This window comes from Mya arenaria, chromosome 16 (genome assembly GCF_026914265.1).
Source record: "Mya arenaria isolate MELC-2E11 chromosome 16, ASM2691426v1".
Taxonomy (NCBI): Eukaryota; Metazoa; Mollusca; class Bivalvia; order Myida; family Myidae; genus Mya; species Mya arenaria.
The window spans coordinates 6,173,605-6,187,484 of record NC_069137.1 but is presented as its reverse complement, the minus strand read 5'-3'; the positions used below and the strand labels follow the sequence as shown (position 1 = coordinate 6,187,484).

Sequence of the window (13,880 nt, the reverse complement as noted above, 5' to 3'; positions counted from 1 at the left end):
TAGCAGGATGAATGTAACTTGTATAAGGTGGAGATGTATTAGCAGGCTGAATGTAGCTTGTATAAGGTTGAGATGTATTAGCAGGATGAATGTAACTTGTATAAGGTGGAGATGTATTAGCAGGATGAATGTAACTTGTATAAGGTGGAGATGTATTAGCAGGATGAATGTAACTTGTATAAGGTGGAGATGTATTAGCAGGCTGAATGTAACTTGTATAAGGTGGAGATGTATAAGCAGGGTGAATGTAAATTGTATAAGGTGGAGATGTATAAGCAGGCTGAATGTAGCTTGTATGAGGTGGAGATGTATAAGCAGGATGAATGTAACTTGTATAAGGTGGAGATGTATTAGCAGGGTGAATATAACTTGTATTTGGTGGAGATGTAAAAGCAGGATGAATATAACTTGTATAAGGTGGAGATGTATTAGCAGGCTGAATGTAACTTGTATAAGGTGGAGATGTATTAGCAGGCTGAATGTAACTTGTATAAGGTGGAGATGTATTAGCAGGCTGAATGTAACTTGTATATGGTGGAGATGTATTAGCAGGCTGAATGTAACTTGTATATGGTGGAGATGTATTAGCAGGGTGGATGTAACTTGTATAAGTTGGAGATGTATTAGCAGGATGAATGTAACTTGTATAAGGTGGAGATGTATTAGCAGGGTGAATGTAACTTGTATAAGGTGGAGATGTATAAGCAGGATGAATGTAACTTGTATAAGGTGGAGATGTATTAGCAGGGTGGATGTAACTTGTATAAGTTGGAGATGTATTAGCAGGATGAATGTAACTTGTATAAGTTGGAGATGTATTAGCAGGATGAATGTAACTTGTATAAGGTGGAGATGTATTAGCAGGGTGAATGTAACTTGTATATGGTGGAAATGTATTAGCAGGGTGAATGTAACTTGTATAAGGTGGAGATGTATTAGCAGGGTGAATGTAACTTGTATAAGGTGGAGATTTATAAGCAGGATGAATGTAACTTGTATAAGGTGGAGATGTATAAGCAGGGTGAATGTAACTTGTATAAGGTGGAGATGTATTAGCAGGATGAATGTAACTTGTATAAGGTGGAGATGTATAAGCAGGATGAATGCAACTTGTATAAGGTGGAGATGTATAAGCAGGGTGAATGTAACTTGTATAAGGTGGAGATGTATAAGCAGGGTGAATGTAACTTGTATAAGGTGGAGATGTATTAGCAGGATGAATGTAACTTGTATAAGGTGGAGATGTATAAGCAGGATGAATGCAACTTGTATAAGGTGGAGATGCATAAGCAGGGTGAATGTAACTTGTATAAGGTGGAGATGTATAAGCAGGGTGAATGTAACTTGTATAAGGTGGAGATGTATAAGCAGGGTGAATGTAACTTGTATAATGTGGAGATGTATTAGCAGGGTGAATGTAACTTGTATATGGTGGAAATGTATTAGCAGGGTGAATGTAACTTGTATAAGGTGGAGATGTATAAGCAGGGTGGATGTAACTTGTATAAGTTGGAGATGTATTAGCAGGATGAATGTAACTTGTATAAGGTGGAGATGTATTAGCAGGGTGGATGTAACTTGTATAAGGTGGAGATGTATTAGCAGGGTGGATGTAACTTGTATAAGTTGGAGATGTATTAGCAGGATGAATGTAACTTGTATAAGGTGGAGATGTATTAGCAGGGTGGATGTAACTTGTATATGGTGGAGATGTATTAGCAGGATGAATGTAACTTGTATAAGGTGGAGATGTATTAGCAGGGTGGATGTAACTTGTATATGGTGGAGATGTATTAGCAGGGTGGATGTAACTTGTATAAGTTGGAGATGTATTAGCAGGATGAATGTAACTTGTATAAGGTGGAGATGTATTAGCAGGGTGGATGTAACTTGTATATGGTGGAGATGTATAAGCAGGCTGAATGTAACTTGTATAAGTTGGAGATGTATTAGCAGGATGAATGTAACTTGTATAAGGTGGAGATGTATTAGCAGGGTGGATGTAACTTGTATATGGTGGAGATGTATTAGCAGGGTGGATGTAACTTGTATAAGTTGGAGATGTATTAGCAGGATGAATGTAACTTGTATAAGGTGGAGATGTATTAGCAGGGTGAATGTAACTTGTATATGGTGGAAATGTATTAGCAGGGTGAATGTAACTTGTATAAGGTGGAGATGTATTAGCAGGGTGAATGTAACTTGTATAAGGTGGAGATGTATAAGCAGGGTGAATGTAACTTGTATAAGGTGGAGATGTATAAGCAGGGTGAATGTAACTTGTATAAGGTGGAGATGTATTAGCAGGATGAATGTAACTTGTATAAGGTGGAGATGTATTAGCAGGGTGAATATAACTTGTATTTGGTGGAGATGTAAAAGCAGGATGAATATAACTTGTATAAGGTGGAGATGTATTAGCAGGCTGAATGTAACTTGTATAAGGTGGAGATGTATTAGCAGGCTGAATGTAACTTGTATAAGGTGGAGATGTATTAGCAGGCTGAATGTAACTTGTATATGGTGGAGATGTATAAGCAGGATGAATGTAACTTGTATAAGGTGGAGATGTATAAGCAGGGTGAATGTAACTTGTATAAGGTGGAGATGTATAAGCAGGGTGAATGTAACTTGTATAAGGTGGAGATGTATTAGCAGGGTGAATGTAACTTGTATAAGGTGGAGATGTATAAGCAGGATGAATGTAACTTGTATAAGGTGGAGATGTATTAGCAGGATGAATGTGACTTGTATAAGGTGGAGATGTATTAGCAGGGTGAATGTAAATTGTATAAGGTGGAGATGTATTAGCAGGATGAATGTAACTTGTATATGGTGGAGATGTATTAGCAGGATGAATGTAACTTGTATAAGGTGGAGATGTATTAGCAGGCTGAATGTAACTTGTATATGGTGGAAATGTATTAGCAGGATGAATGTAAATTGTATAAGGTGGAGATGTATTAGCAGGGTGAATGTAAATTGTATAAGGTGGAGATGTATTAGCAGGGTGAATGTAAATTGTATAAGGTGGAGATGTATTAGCAGGCTGAATGTAACTTGTATAAGGTGGAGATGTATAAGCAGGGTGAATGTGACTTGTATAAGGTGGAGATGTATTAGCAGGATGAATGCAACTTGTATAAGGTGGAGATGCATAAGCAGGGTGAATGTAACTTGTATAAGGTGGAGATGTATAAGCAGGGTGAATGTAACTTGTATAAGGTGGAGATGTATTAGCAGGATGAATGTAACTTGTATAAGGTGGAGATGTATAAGCAGGATGAATGCAACTTGTATAAGGTGGAGATGCATAAGCAGGGTGAATGTAACTTGTATAAGGTGGAGATGTATAAGCAGGGTGAATGTAACTTGTATAAGGTGGAGATGTATAAGCAGGGTGAATGTAACTTGTATAAGGTGGAGATGTATTAGCAGGGTGAATGTAACTTGTATATGGTGGAAATGTATTAGCAGGGTGAATGTAACTTGTATAAGGTGGAGATGTATAAGCAGGGTGGATGTAACTTGTATAAGTTGGAGATGTATTAGCAGGATGAATGTAACTTGTATAAGGTGGAGATGTATTAGCAGGGTGGATGTAACTTGTATAAGGTGGAGATGTATTAGCAGGGTGGATGTAACTTGTATAAGTTGGAGATGTATTAGCAGGATGAATGTAACTTGTATAAGGTGGAGATGTATTAGCAGGGTGGATGTAACTTGTATATGGTGGAGATGTATTAGCAGGATGAATGTAACTTGTATAAGGTGGAGATGTATTAGCAGGGTGGATGTAACTTGTATATGGTGGAGATGTATTAGCAGGGTGGATGTAACTTGTATAAGTTGGAGATGTATTAGCAGGATGAATGTAACTTGTATAAGGTGGAGATGTATTAGCAGGGTGGATGTAACTTGTATATGGTGGAGATGTATAAGCAGGCTGAATGTAACTTGTATAAGTTGGAGATGTATTAGCAGGATGAATGTAACTTGTATAAGGTGGAGATGTATTAGCAGGGTGGATGTAACTTGTATATGGTGGAGATGTATTAGCAGGGTGGATGTAACTTGTATAAGTTGGAGATGTATTAGCAGGATGAATGTAACTTGTATAAGGTGGAGATGTATTAGCAGGGTGAATGTAACTTGTATATGGTGGAGATGTATTAGCAGGGTGAATGTAACTTGTATAAGGTGGAGATGTATTAGCAGGGTGAATGTAACTTGTATAAGGTGGAGATGTATAAGCAGGGTGAATGTAACTTGTATAAGGTGGAGATGTATTAGCAGGATGAATGTAACTTGTATAAGGTGGAGATGTATAAGCAGGATGAATGCAACTTGTATAAGGTGGAGATGCATAAGCAGGGTGAATGTAACTTGTATAAGGTGGAGATGTATAAGCAGGGTGAATGTAACTTGTATAAGGTGGAGATGTATTAGCAGGATGAATGTAACTTGTATATGGTGGAGATGTATAAGCAGGATGAATGCAACTTGTATATGGTGGAGATGTATAAGCAGGATGAATGTAACTTGTATAAGGTGGAGATGTATAAGCAGGGTGAATGTAACTTGTATAAGGTGGAGATGTATAAGCAGGGTGAATGTAACTTGTATAAGGTGGAGATGTAATAGCAGGGTGAATGTAACTTGTATAAGGTGGAGATGTATAAGCAGGATGAATGTAACTTGTATAAGGTGGAGATGTATTAGCAGGATGAATGTGACTTGTATAAGGTGGAGATGTATTAGCAGGGTGAATGTAAATTGTATAAGGTGGAGATGTATTAGCAGGATGAATGTAACTTGTATATGGTGGAGATGTATTAGCAGGATGAATGTAACTTGTATAAGGTGGAGATGTATTAGCAGGCTGAATGTAACTTGTATATGGTGGAGATGTATTAGCAGGATGAATGTAAATTGTATAAGGTGGAGATGTATTAGCAGGGTGAATGTAAATTGTATAAGGTGGAGATGTATTAGCAGGGTGAATGTAAATTGTATAAGGTGGAGATGTATTAGCAGGCTGAATGTAACTTGTATATGGTGGAAATGTATAAGCAGGGTGAATGTGACTTGTATAAGGTGGAGATGTATTAGCAGGATGAATGTGACTTGTATAAGGTGGAGATGTATAAGCAGGGTGAATGTAAATTGTATAAGGTGGAGATGTATTAGCAGGCTGAATGTAACTTGTATATGGTGGAGATGTATTAGCAGGGTGGATGTAACTGGTATAAGTTGGAGATGTATTAGCAGGGTGAATGTAACTTGTATAAGTTGGAGATGTATAACCAGGATGAATGTGACTTGTATAAGGTGGAGATGTATTAGCAGGATGAATGTAACTTGTATAAGTTGGAGATGTATTAGCAGGGTGGATGTAACTGGTATAAGTTGGAGATGTATTAGCAGGGTGAATGTAACTTGTATAAGTTGGAGATGTATTAGCAGGATGAATGTAACTTGTATAAGGTGGAGATGTATTAGCAGGATGAATGTGACTTGTATAAGGTGGAGATGTATTAGCAGGGTGAATGTAACTTGTATATGGTGGAGATGTATAAGCAGGGTGAATGTGACTTGTATAAGGTGGAGATGTATTAGCAGGATGAATGTAACTTGTATAAGGTGGAGATGTATAAGCAGGCTGAATGTAACTTGTATAAGGTGGAGATGTATAAGCAGGCTGAATGTAACTTGTATATGGTGGAGATGTATTAGCAGGGTGGATGTAACTTGTATAAGTTGGAGATGTATTAGCAGGGTGAATGTAACTTGTATAAGGTGGAGATGTATAAGCAGGATGAATGTAACTTGTATAAGGTGGAGATGTATAAGCAGGCTGAATGTAACTTGTATATGGTGGAGATGTATTAGCAGGGTGGATGTAACTGGTATAAGTTGGAGATGTATTAGCAGGGTGAATGTAACTTGTATAAGTTGGAGATGTATTAGCAGGATGAATGTGACTTGTATAAGGTGGAGATGTATTAGCAGGGTGAATGTAACTTGTATAAGGTGGAGATGTATAAGCAGGATGAATGTAACTTGTATAAGGTGGAGATGTATTAGCAGGCTGAATGTAACTTGTATAAGGTTGAGATGTATCAGCAGGATGAATGTAACTTGTATATGGTGGAGATGTATTAGCAGGGTGAATGTAACTTGTATAAGGTGGAGATGTATAAGCAGGATGAATGTAACTTGTATAAGGTGGAGATGTATAAGCAGGATGAATGTAACTTGTATATGGTGGAGATGTATAAGCAGGATGAATGTAACTTGTATAAGGTTAAGATGTATAAGCAGGATGAATGTAACTTGAATAAGGTGGAAATGTATAAGCAGGATGAATGTAATTTGTATAAGGTGGAGATGTATAGGCAGGATGAATGTAACTTGTATATGGTGGAGATGTATTAGCAGGCTGAATGTAACTTGTATATGGTGGAGATGTATTAGCAGGGTGAATGTAACTTGTATATGGTGGAGATGTATTAGCAGGGTGAATGTAACTTGTATAAGGTGGAGATGTATTAGCAGGATGAATGTAACTTGTATAAGGTTGAGATGTATTAGCAGGGTGGATGTAACTTGTATATGGTGGAGATGTATTAGCAGGCTGAATGTAACTTGTATATGGTGGAGATGTATTAGCAGGCTGAATGTAACTTGTATATGGTGGAGATGTATTAGCAGGGTGAATGTAACTTGTATAAGGTGGAGATGTATTAGCAGGATGAATGTAACTTGTATAAGGTGGAGATGTATTAGCAGGGTGGATGTAACTTGTATATGGTGGAGATGTATTAGCAGGCTGAATGTAACTTGTATAAGGTGGAGATGTATTAGCAGGCTGAATGTAACTTGTATATGGTGGAAATGTATAAGCAGGATGAATGTGACTTGTATAAGGTGGAGATGTATTAGCAGGATGAATGTAACTTGTATATGGTGGAGATGTATTAGCAGGATGAATGTAACTTGTATAAGGTGGAGATGCATAAGCAGGGTGAATGTAACTTGTATAAGGTGGAGATGTATAAGCAGGGTGAATGTAACTTGTATCAGGTGGAGATGTATTAGCAGGGTGAATGTAACTTGTATAAGGTGGAGATGTATTAGCAGGGTGAATGTAGCTTGTATAAGGTTGAGATGTATTAGCAGGGTGAATGTAACTTGTATAAGGTGGAGAGGTATAAGCAGGATGAATGTAACTTGTATATGGTGGAGATGTATAAGCAGGGTGAATGTAGCTTGTATATGGTGGAGATGTATTAGCAGGATGAATGTAACTTGTATAAGGTGGAGATGTATTAGCAGGATGAATGTAACTTGTATAAGGTTAAGATGTATAAGCAAGATGAATATAACTTGAATAAGGTGGAAATGTATAAGCAGGATGAATGTAATTTGTATAAGGTGGAGATGTATAACCAGGATGAATGTAACTTGTATCAGGTGGAGATGTATTAGCAGGGTGAATGTAACTTGTATATGGTGGAAATGTATTAGCAGGGTGAATGTAACTTGTAAATGGTGGAGATGTATAAGCAGGGTGAATGTAACTTGTTTATGGTGGAGATGTATAAGCAGGATGAATGTAACTTGTATATGGTGGAGATGTATTAGCAGGGTGAATGTAACTTGTATAAGGTGGAGATGTATAAGCAGGGTGAATGTAACTTGTACATGGTGGAGATGTATTAGCAGGGTGAATGTAACTTGTATAAGGTGGAGATGTATAAGCAGGATGAATGTAACTTGTATATGGTGGAGATGTATTAGCAGGGTGAATGTAACTTGTATCAGGTGGAGATATATAAGCAGGGTGAATGTAACTTTTATATGGTGGAAATGTATAAGCAGGATGAATGTAACTTGTATAAGGTGGAGATGTATTAGCAGGGTGAATGTAACTTGTATAAGGTGGAGATGTATTAGCAGGCTGAATGTAACTTGTATAAGGTTTAGATGTATTAGCAGGATGAATGTAACTTGTATATGGTGGAGATGTATTAGCAGGCTGAATGTAACTTGTATAAGGTGGAGATGTATAAGCAGGGTGAATGTAACTTGTATAAGGTGGAGATGTATAAGCAGGGTGAATGTAACTTGTATATGGTGGAGATGTATTAGCAGGGTGAATGTAACTTGTATATGGTGGAGATGTATAAGCAGGATGAATGTAACTTGTATAAGGTGGAGATGTATTAGCAGGGTGAATGTAACTTGTATGTGGTGGAGATGTATTAGCAGGATGAATGTAACTTGTATATGGTGGAGATGTATTAGCAGGATGAATGTAATTTGTATAAGGTGGAGATGTATAAGCAGGATGAATGTAGCTTGTATATGGTGGAGATGTATTAGCAGGATGAATGTAACATATATAAGGTGGAGATGTATTAGCAGGATAAATGTGACTTGTATAAGGTGGAGATGTATTAGCAGGATGAATGTAACATATATAAGGTGGAGATGTATTAGCAGGATGAATGTTACTTGTATAAGGTGGAGATGTATTAGCAGGGTGAATGTGACTTGTATAAGGTGGAGATGTATAAGCAGGATGAATGTAACTTGTATATGGTGGAGATGTATAAGCAGGGTGAATGTAACTTGTATATGGTGGAGATGTATTAGCAGGATGAATGTAACATATATAAGGTGGAGATGTATTAGCAGGATGAATGTTACTTGTATAAGGTGGAGATGTATTAGCAGGGTGAATGTGACTTGTATAAGGTGGAGATGTATAAGCAGGATGAATGTAACTTGTATATGGTGGAGATGTATAAGCAGGGTGAATGTAACTTGTATATGGTGGAGATGTATTAGCGGGGTGAATGTAACTTGTATGTGGTGGAGATGTATCAGCAGGGTGAATGTAACTTGTATATGGTGGAGATGTATCAGCAGGGTGAATGTAACTTGTATATGGTGGAGATGTATAAGCAGGGTGAATGTAACTTGTATAAGGTGGAGATGTATCAGCAGGGTGAATGTAACTTGTGTATGGTGGAAATGTATTAGCAGGGTGAATGTAGCTTTTATAAGTTTGAGATGTATAAGCAGGGTGAATGTAACTTGTATATGGTGGAGATGTATAAGCAGGATGAATGTAACTTGTATAAGGTGGAGATGTATTAGCAGGGTGAATGTAACTTGTATAAGGTGGAGATGTATAAGCAGGGTGAATGTAACTTGTATAAGGTGGAGATGTATAAGCAGGGTGAATGTAACTTGTATATGGTGGAGATGTATAAGGAGGGTGAATGTAACTTGTATAAGGTGGAGATGTATAAGCAGGGTGAATGTAACTTTTATAAGGTGGAGATGTATAAGCAGGGTGAATGTAACTTGTATAAGGTGGAGATGTATAAGCAGGGTGAATGTTACTTGTATAAGGTGGAGATGTATAAGCAGGGTGAATGTAACTTGTATAAGGTGGAGATGTATTAGCAGGATGAATGTAACTTGTATAAGGTGGAGATGTATTAGCAGGATGAATGTAACTTGTATAAGGTGGAGATGTATAAGCAGGGTGAATGTAACTTGTATAAGGTGCAGATGTATTAGCAGGATGAATGTAACTTGTATAAGGTGCAGATGTATTAGCAGGATGAATGTAACTTGTATAAGGTGGAGATGTATAAGCAGGGTAAATGTAACTTGTATAAGGTGGAGATGTATAAGCAGGATGAATGTAACTTGTATAAGGTGGAGATGTATAAGCAGGGTGAATGTAACTTGTATACGGTGAGCTTTATGAATTAAGCAGATTTACTGCAAAGTGCGTAAGGATGAGCTGTATTCGCTGTACAAGTTGGATATGTATTCGCATTACAAATCCATATTTTATAAGGTTGCGATGTATAAGCAGGATGAGTGTGACTTGTATCAGTAAAAAGTAAGTTTTTACGTTAACCGTATACAGAGATGGCTTAAAAATTGGAATCTCCTGCGCTGTGCCTTAATTTGAAACCTCATTTTCCCCAGTTATGCAAAGCTCCGTGAGTAAAACATCCTAGTAACTATACCTTCTAAAACAGTGGATATATATTTTTACTGTTAGTTAAATAAGTTTAATGATCATACTGGCGGCAACTTTGTATGGCTTTTTTTTAATTGTGTTTGTATATTAATCCGATTAAAGTCATTGGCAATAACCTGTTATCATTAATGTAACACAAATATCTGGATATATCACCTATGAGGAGCTTAATTATTTGAAACAGGTTTTCCATGAAAGTTTCCTCATTCATTGTCAAAACAGGGAGATATGCCTTTAAAGGGACTGTGTCACAAATTGCACCAAAAAACGTTTTTTTCTGTAACGAATCTCAGGACAACCATCTTATATAATGTGTAACGCTTTGATGTTAAAATTGTAAAAAAGTACCAAAATGTTTAAAAAACAAAGTGTCGGAGACCGCGTTCGAACCCACGTCGCCAAATTTGAAGTCTAGCGACTTCCCTACTGAACTATCAAGGCTTATACAATTAGGTTGACATGATAAAACTATAAACCTACCTCGGTAATTACACGTGCTAAAGCCGACTAGCCAATCACACATAAGGAATGAATTCTACTTGGTAGACATACCTAGTAATATTTTTAATGGAAAATACGAGATAACTGCTAAACTTAAATAAATTGTAATCTACTTCAATAATCAAGTTTATATGCATTGTATACATCGATGCCAAGTTTATGCAATTTTTCGACAATTCTATTTTGTTTCGCTGTTTTCCATCTGTAAGACAGTCCCTTTAACGGTTGATAGTTAAAGACTTTTGATGTACTAGTATATATCTTTTGATTTTTACTTATAATAGGTGACATAACTTTGCAAGAAAGGGCCCCACATTTAAATGTTAGTAGCATGCACTACTGCAAAGTATTAAGTCAATAATGTAAGTAGTGTTTACATCACACTAGCTTATGTTTGTTTTGTAAAGCATCAAATGTTAGGTGTATTGTAATGCATATCACTCAATCGCAAAATCACCACCGTGCTAAGTCATTATTCAAGCAAATGTTGCATAATTAAACATCGTAAATTGTATATAAATTAAATCAATGAAGACACCATTTAAACTACACTACGATTTAATGAGAAAGTAAATATGCGCCGCTAGAAACATGTTTAAAGTTTATATAAAATTCAAATATTATGAAGTTAATAATTGATGAAATATTTTCAAGTCGAACTAAATAAACAATTGCACTCGTAGCAGAATGTAAACTTACTTACTTTAGAGTTCCTGTCATTCCATGTTCCTCACTAAATCGAATATAAAATCAATGGCTTATCTGAACACAATGTGAATGATTTTCAATGGTTGGTATAATGTAATTATTGAGCTTCACAATCCTATACAAAGAAGTCAGATCATATTTCTTCCCTCACAAAAGCTGCGGTATTCGCTTCTTTAAGTTTTCCCACGGACGGAAAGCTATTAAATAATAAATAGTGTTCATATTCGATCGAATATCTTCAATTATTATAAAATTACTGTAATCGGCAATACTTGTATACAATGTATGTATCGTATTCTTATACATACCTTTAATTATACTATCTCAGTTATGTTTATAATCACTAATTAAATCGCTAGTCACCAATTCATAATTCTAGCAAAAGTAACCTTAGTATACGTATTATGTAATTTTGAAATGTTTTATTTATTTAATCAATATAAACAACATTCCAATCATATAGATCGATTCAAAGAGGAAGATCAATTGCGCCGCTAGAAAGTGCAAATATAAGTTCATATTAAGTAAAAACAGTATGAAATTAAGAAATGACGGAATCTTTTCCTTATCAGCCGATGGAATCTTTTCCTTAACAACTAATGGAATATTTTCCTGAATAAACAATATCCATTGTAGCAGAATGTAAAATGACTTACCCTTTAAGCTCCGTTTATACCATATTTGTCACTAAATCGAATATAAACGTATTGCTTTTACCGAAGCCGCGCGCACAAACACACAGTATGAATGGTCTTCAAGCATTGTCCTTATAGTCTATTTGAATTATTCAAGTCTTTATAAATAAGCGATATCATATATCACTCACAAAAGCTGCGGTATACGCTTCTTTTATTCTACCTACGGACGAAATATAATTAAAGTATTCTTTTGTCATATTGAATGGATCTTTGAATTACATGATCAATTTTAAATGAATGCTTTCTGGCTGTCTTTTTAATTTTTATAATTCAGTCCTGACATTTATAACAAAGTTTACAAGAATGCTGAGCTTATAAAGGAAACCCAACGCAGTAAATATAATACTGAAATGAAATTAAGAGATCTACCAGTCGTTTTAACTTATGCACTTGTTTGACAGTTTTTTAAGTTGTTCTCATTATAAATGGTATTGCCTGTTTTCATACTTGGGGTTAATGTCGTATAATTTTTATTATTAAATTGTGTGACGTCATTAAACTCGCGTAACCAACCCGAACGTGAGAGTCTGTTGATTTTTGACAGTTTTGAATTACTACGCGATCTACTTGCAGCGGACTTCTACGTACCAATTTTTGAGCATGTAAATCGTCCAAATACATCCGATTTTGTTTTCATTAAAAATGACCGAGAAGCTCCGAATGACACTTTACTTGACGTTACTTTCATACTTTGCCAATTGACTGACAGTTCTGACTCCGAGGTGCGATGCGATCATTAAAGACCTATTCAATTTTTGCACGAAATTCAATTTAATATTTGTATTTTGCATCTTGGCACAACGGCAAGTTGGAATAAAGGTACTAGGTATAATGTGACATAATAAAAGAGATTTATAAATGAGATTTTATTATTGAGCGGACAATCCTGACAAATAACAACAATTCCTTGTAAAATTACGCATATTATAAACATGACAATGCATACACACTTAAGCACCCATTTTCAAAAGTGCATTGAGTTGCAATTCACCCGATCCGCACCCCTTTAACATTTATAGGCCCTTTGTTTTATATGTAGTACGCATCCACGACCCACTCTACTTTAACACATACAGTCGCTTTGTTTATATCAGGCGTGAGACCACAGTTATTTTTACTATATGTTTCATATAGACACTAACCTGGCTTTTGACTTTATACACACCCCAATTGAAAAACAAGGACATGGCATCTCTAGAACAATTCAAGACACAAAATATAATCCTCAATGCCTCAACTTGTCAAAATTTTGCTTTTCTGGTCCACTTGTATACAAAGGTAACAGAACTGTTCAGTTTAACACAAGAAATATAGTGATCATGTGTTAATAGACAGTCTAAACAACACTATATGCCAAATTGTTGGCTTCCGGGACAAATGGCGCAACAAAGGAAATGGCAAAAAAACACACCAAAACTTTAAAATTCATGACAACTGCTAGTGTTTTCATGTATGAGGTGGCTACATGATGTAGAAAATGCAGAGATAGCATTATTATGCTCATTTAAAAAAAAAATACTTTAAGAATCTGTTTTGAAGGCTAGATTTGGCATTAAATTCAGAGTACAGCACTTCACCATTGTCTATAAGATGCTTATTTAAACCTGATTTGCTATAAATCTCACTCATTGGAATCATTTACACACAAAGAAGTACTACAGAGTTGACTAACATCTTCATTCTTCTGAAATATTGGATTCAGAGCTGCATCTCCTGGATTCAGATTGCAGGACTATCGCCTGGGGAAAAGGCCGCAGCTAACTGGAGCTTATTGGCACATCATGATCTGCAAGCAAGACACAAAAGCAATGTTTTACACAAATAAAACTATCTGCCACTACTGTTTAAGTTTGAAAAAGGCCTGTAAACACTCATTTGAGGCATACACAACCTTTAATATA

General features: G+C 36.1%; 1 protein-coding gene across 2 annotated transcripts in view; it reads right to left on the bottom strand.

Moving 5' to 3' along the window:
* Positions 1 to 12,029, bottom strand: part of LOC128221360 (uncharacterized) — a 40,417-nt gene extending 28,388 nt beyond the window's left edge. The window contains exons 1-2 of one of the 2 annotated variants that reach the window (XM_052929960.1): positions 11,938 to 12,029; positions 11,277 to 11,306 (exon numbers count right to left, since the gene is read on the bottom strand). The gene's annotated coding sequence lies outside the window, so the exon portion shown is untranslated. Of the gene's footprint in view, positions 1 to 11,272; positions 11,307 to 11,937 lie in introns of both variants that reach the window. The other variant, XM_052929959.1, reaches the window with a different exon arrangement.
* Between the last annotated feature and the right edge of the window lie 1,851 nt (positions 12,030 to 13,880).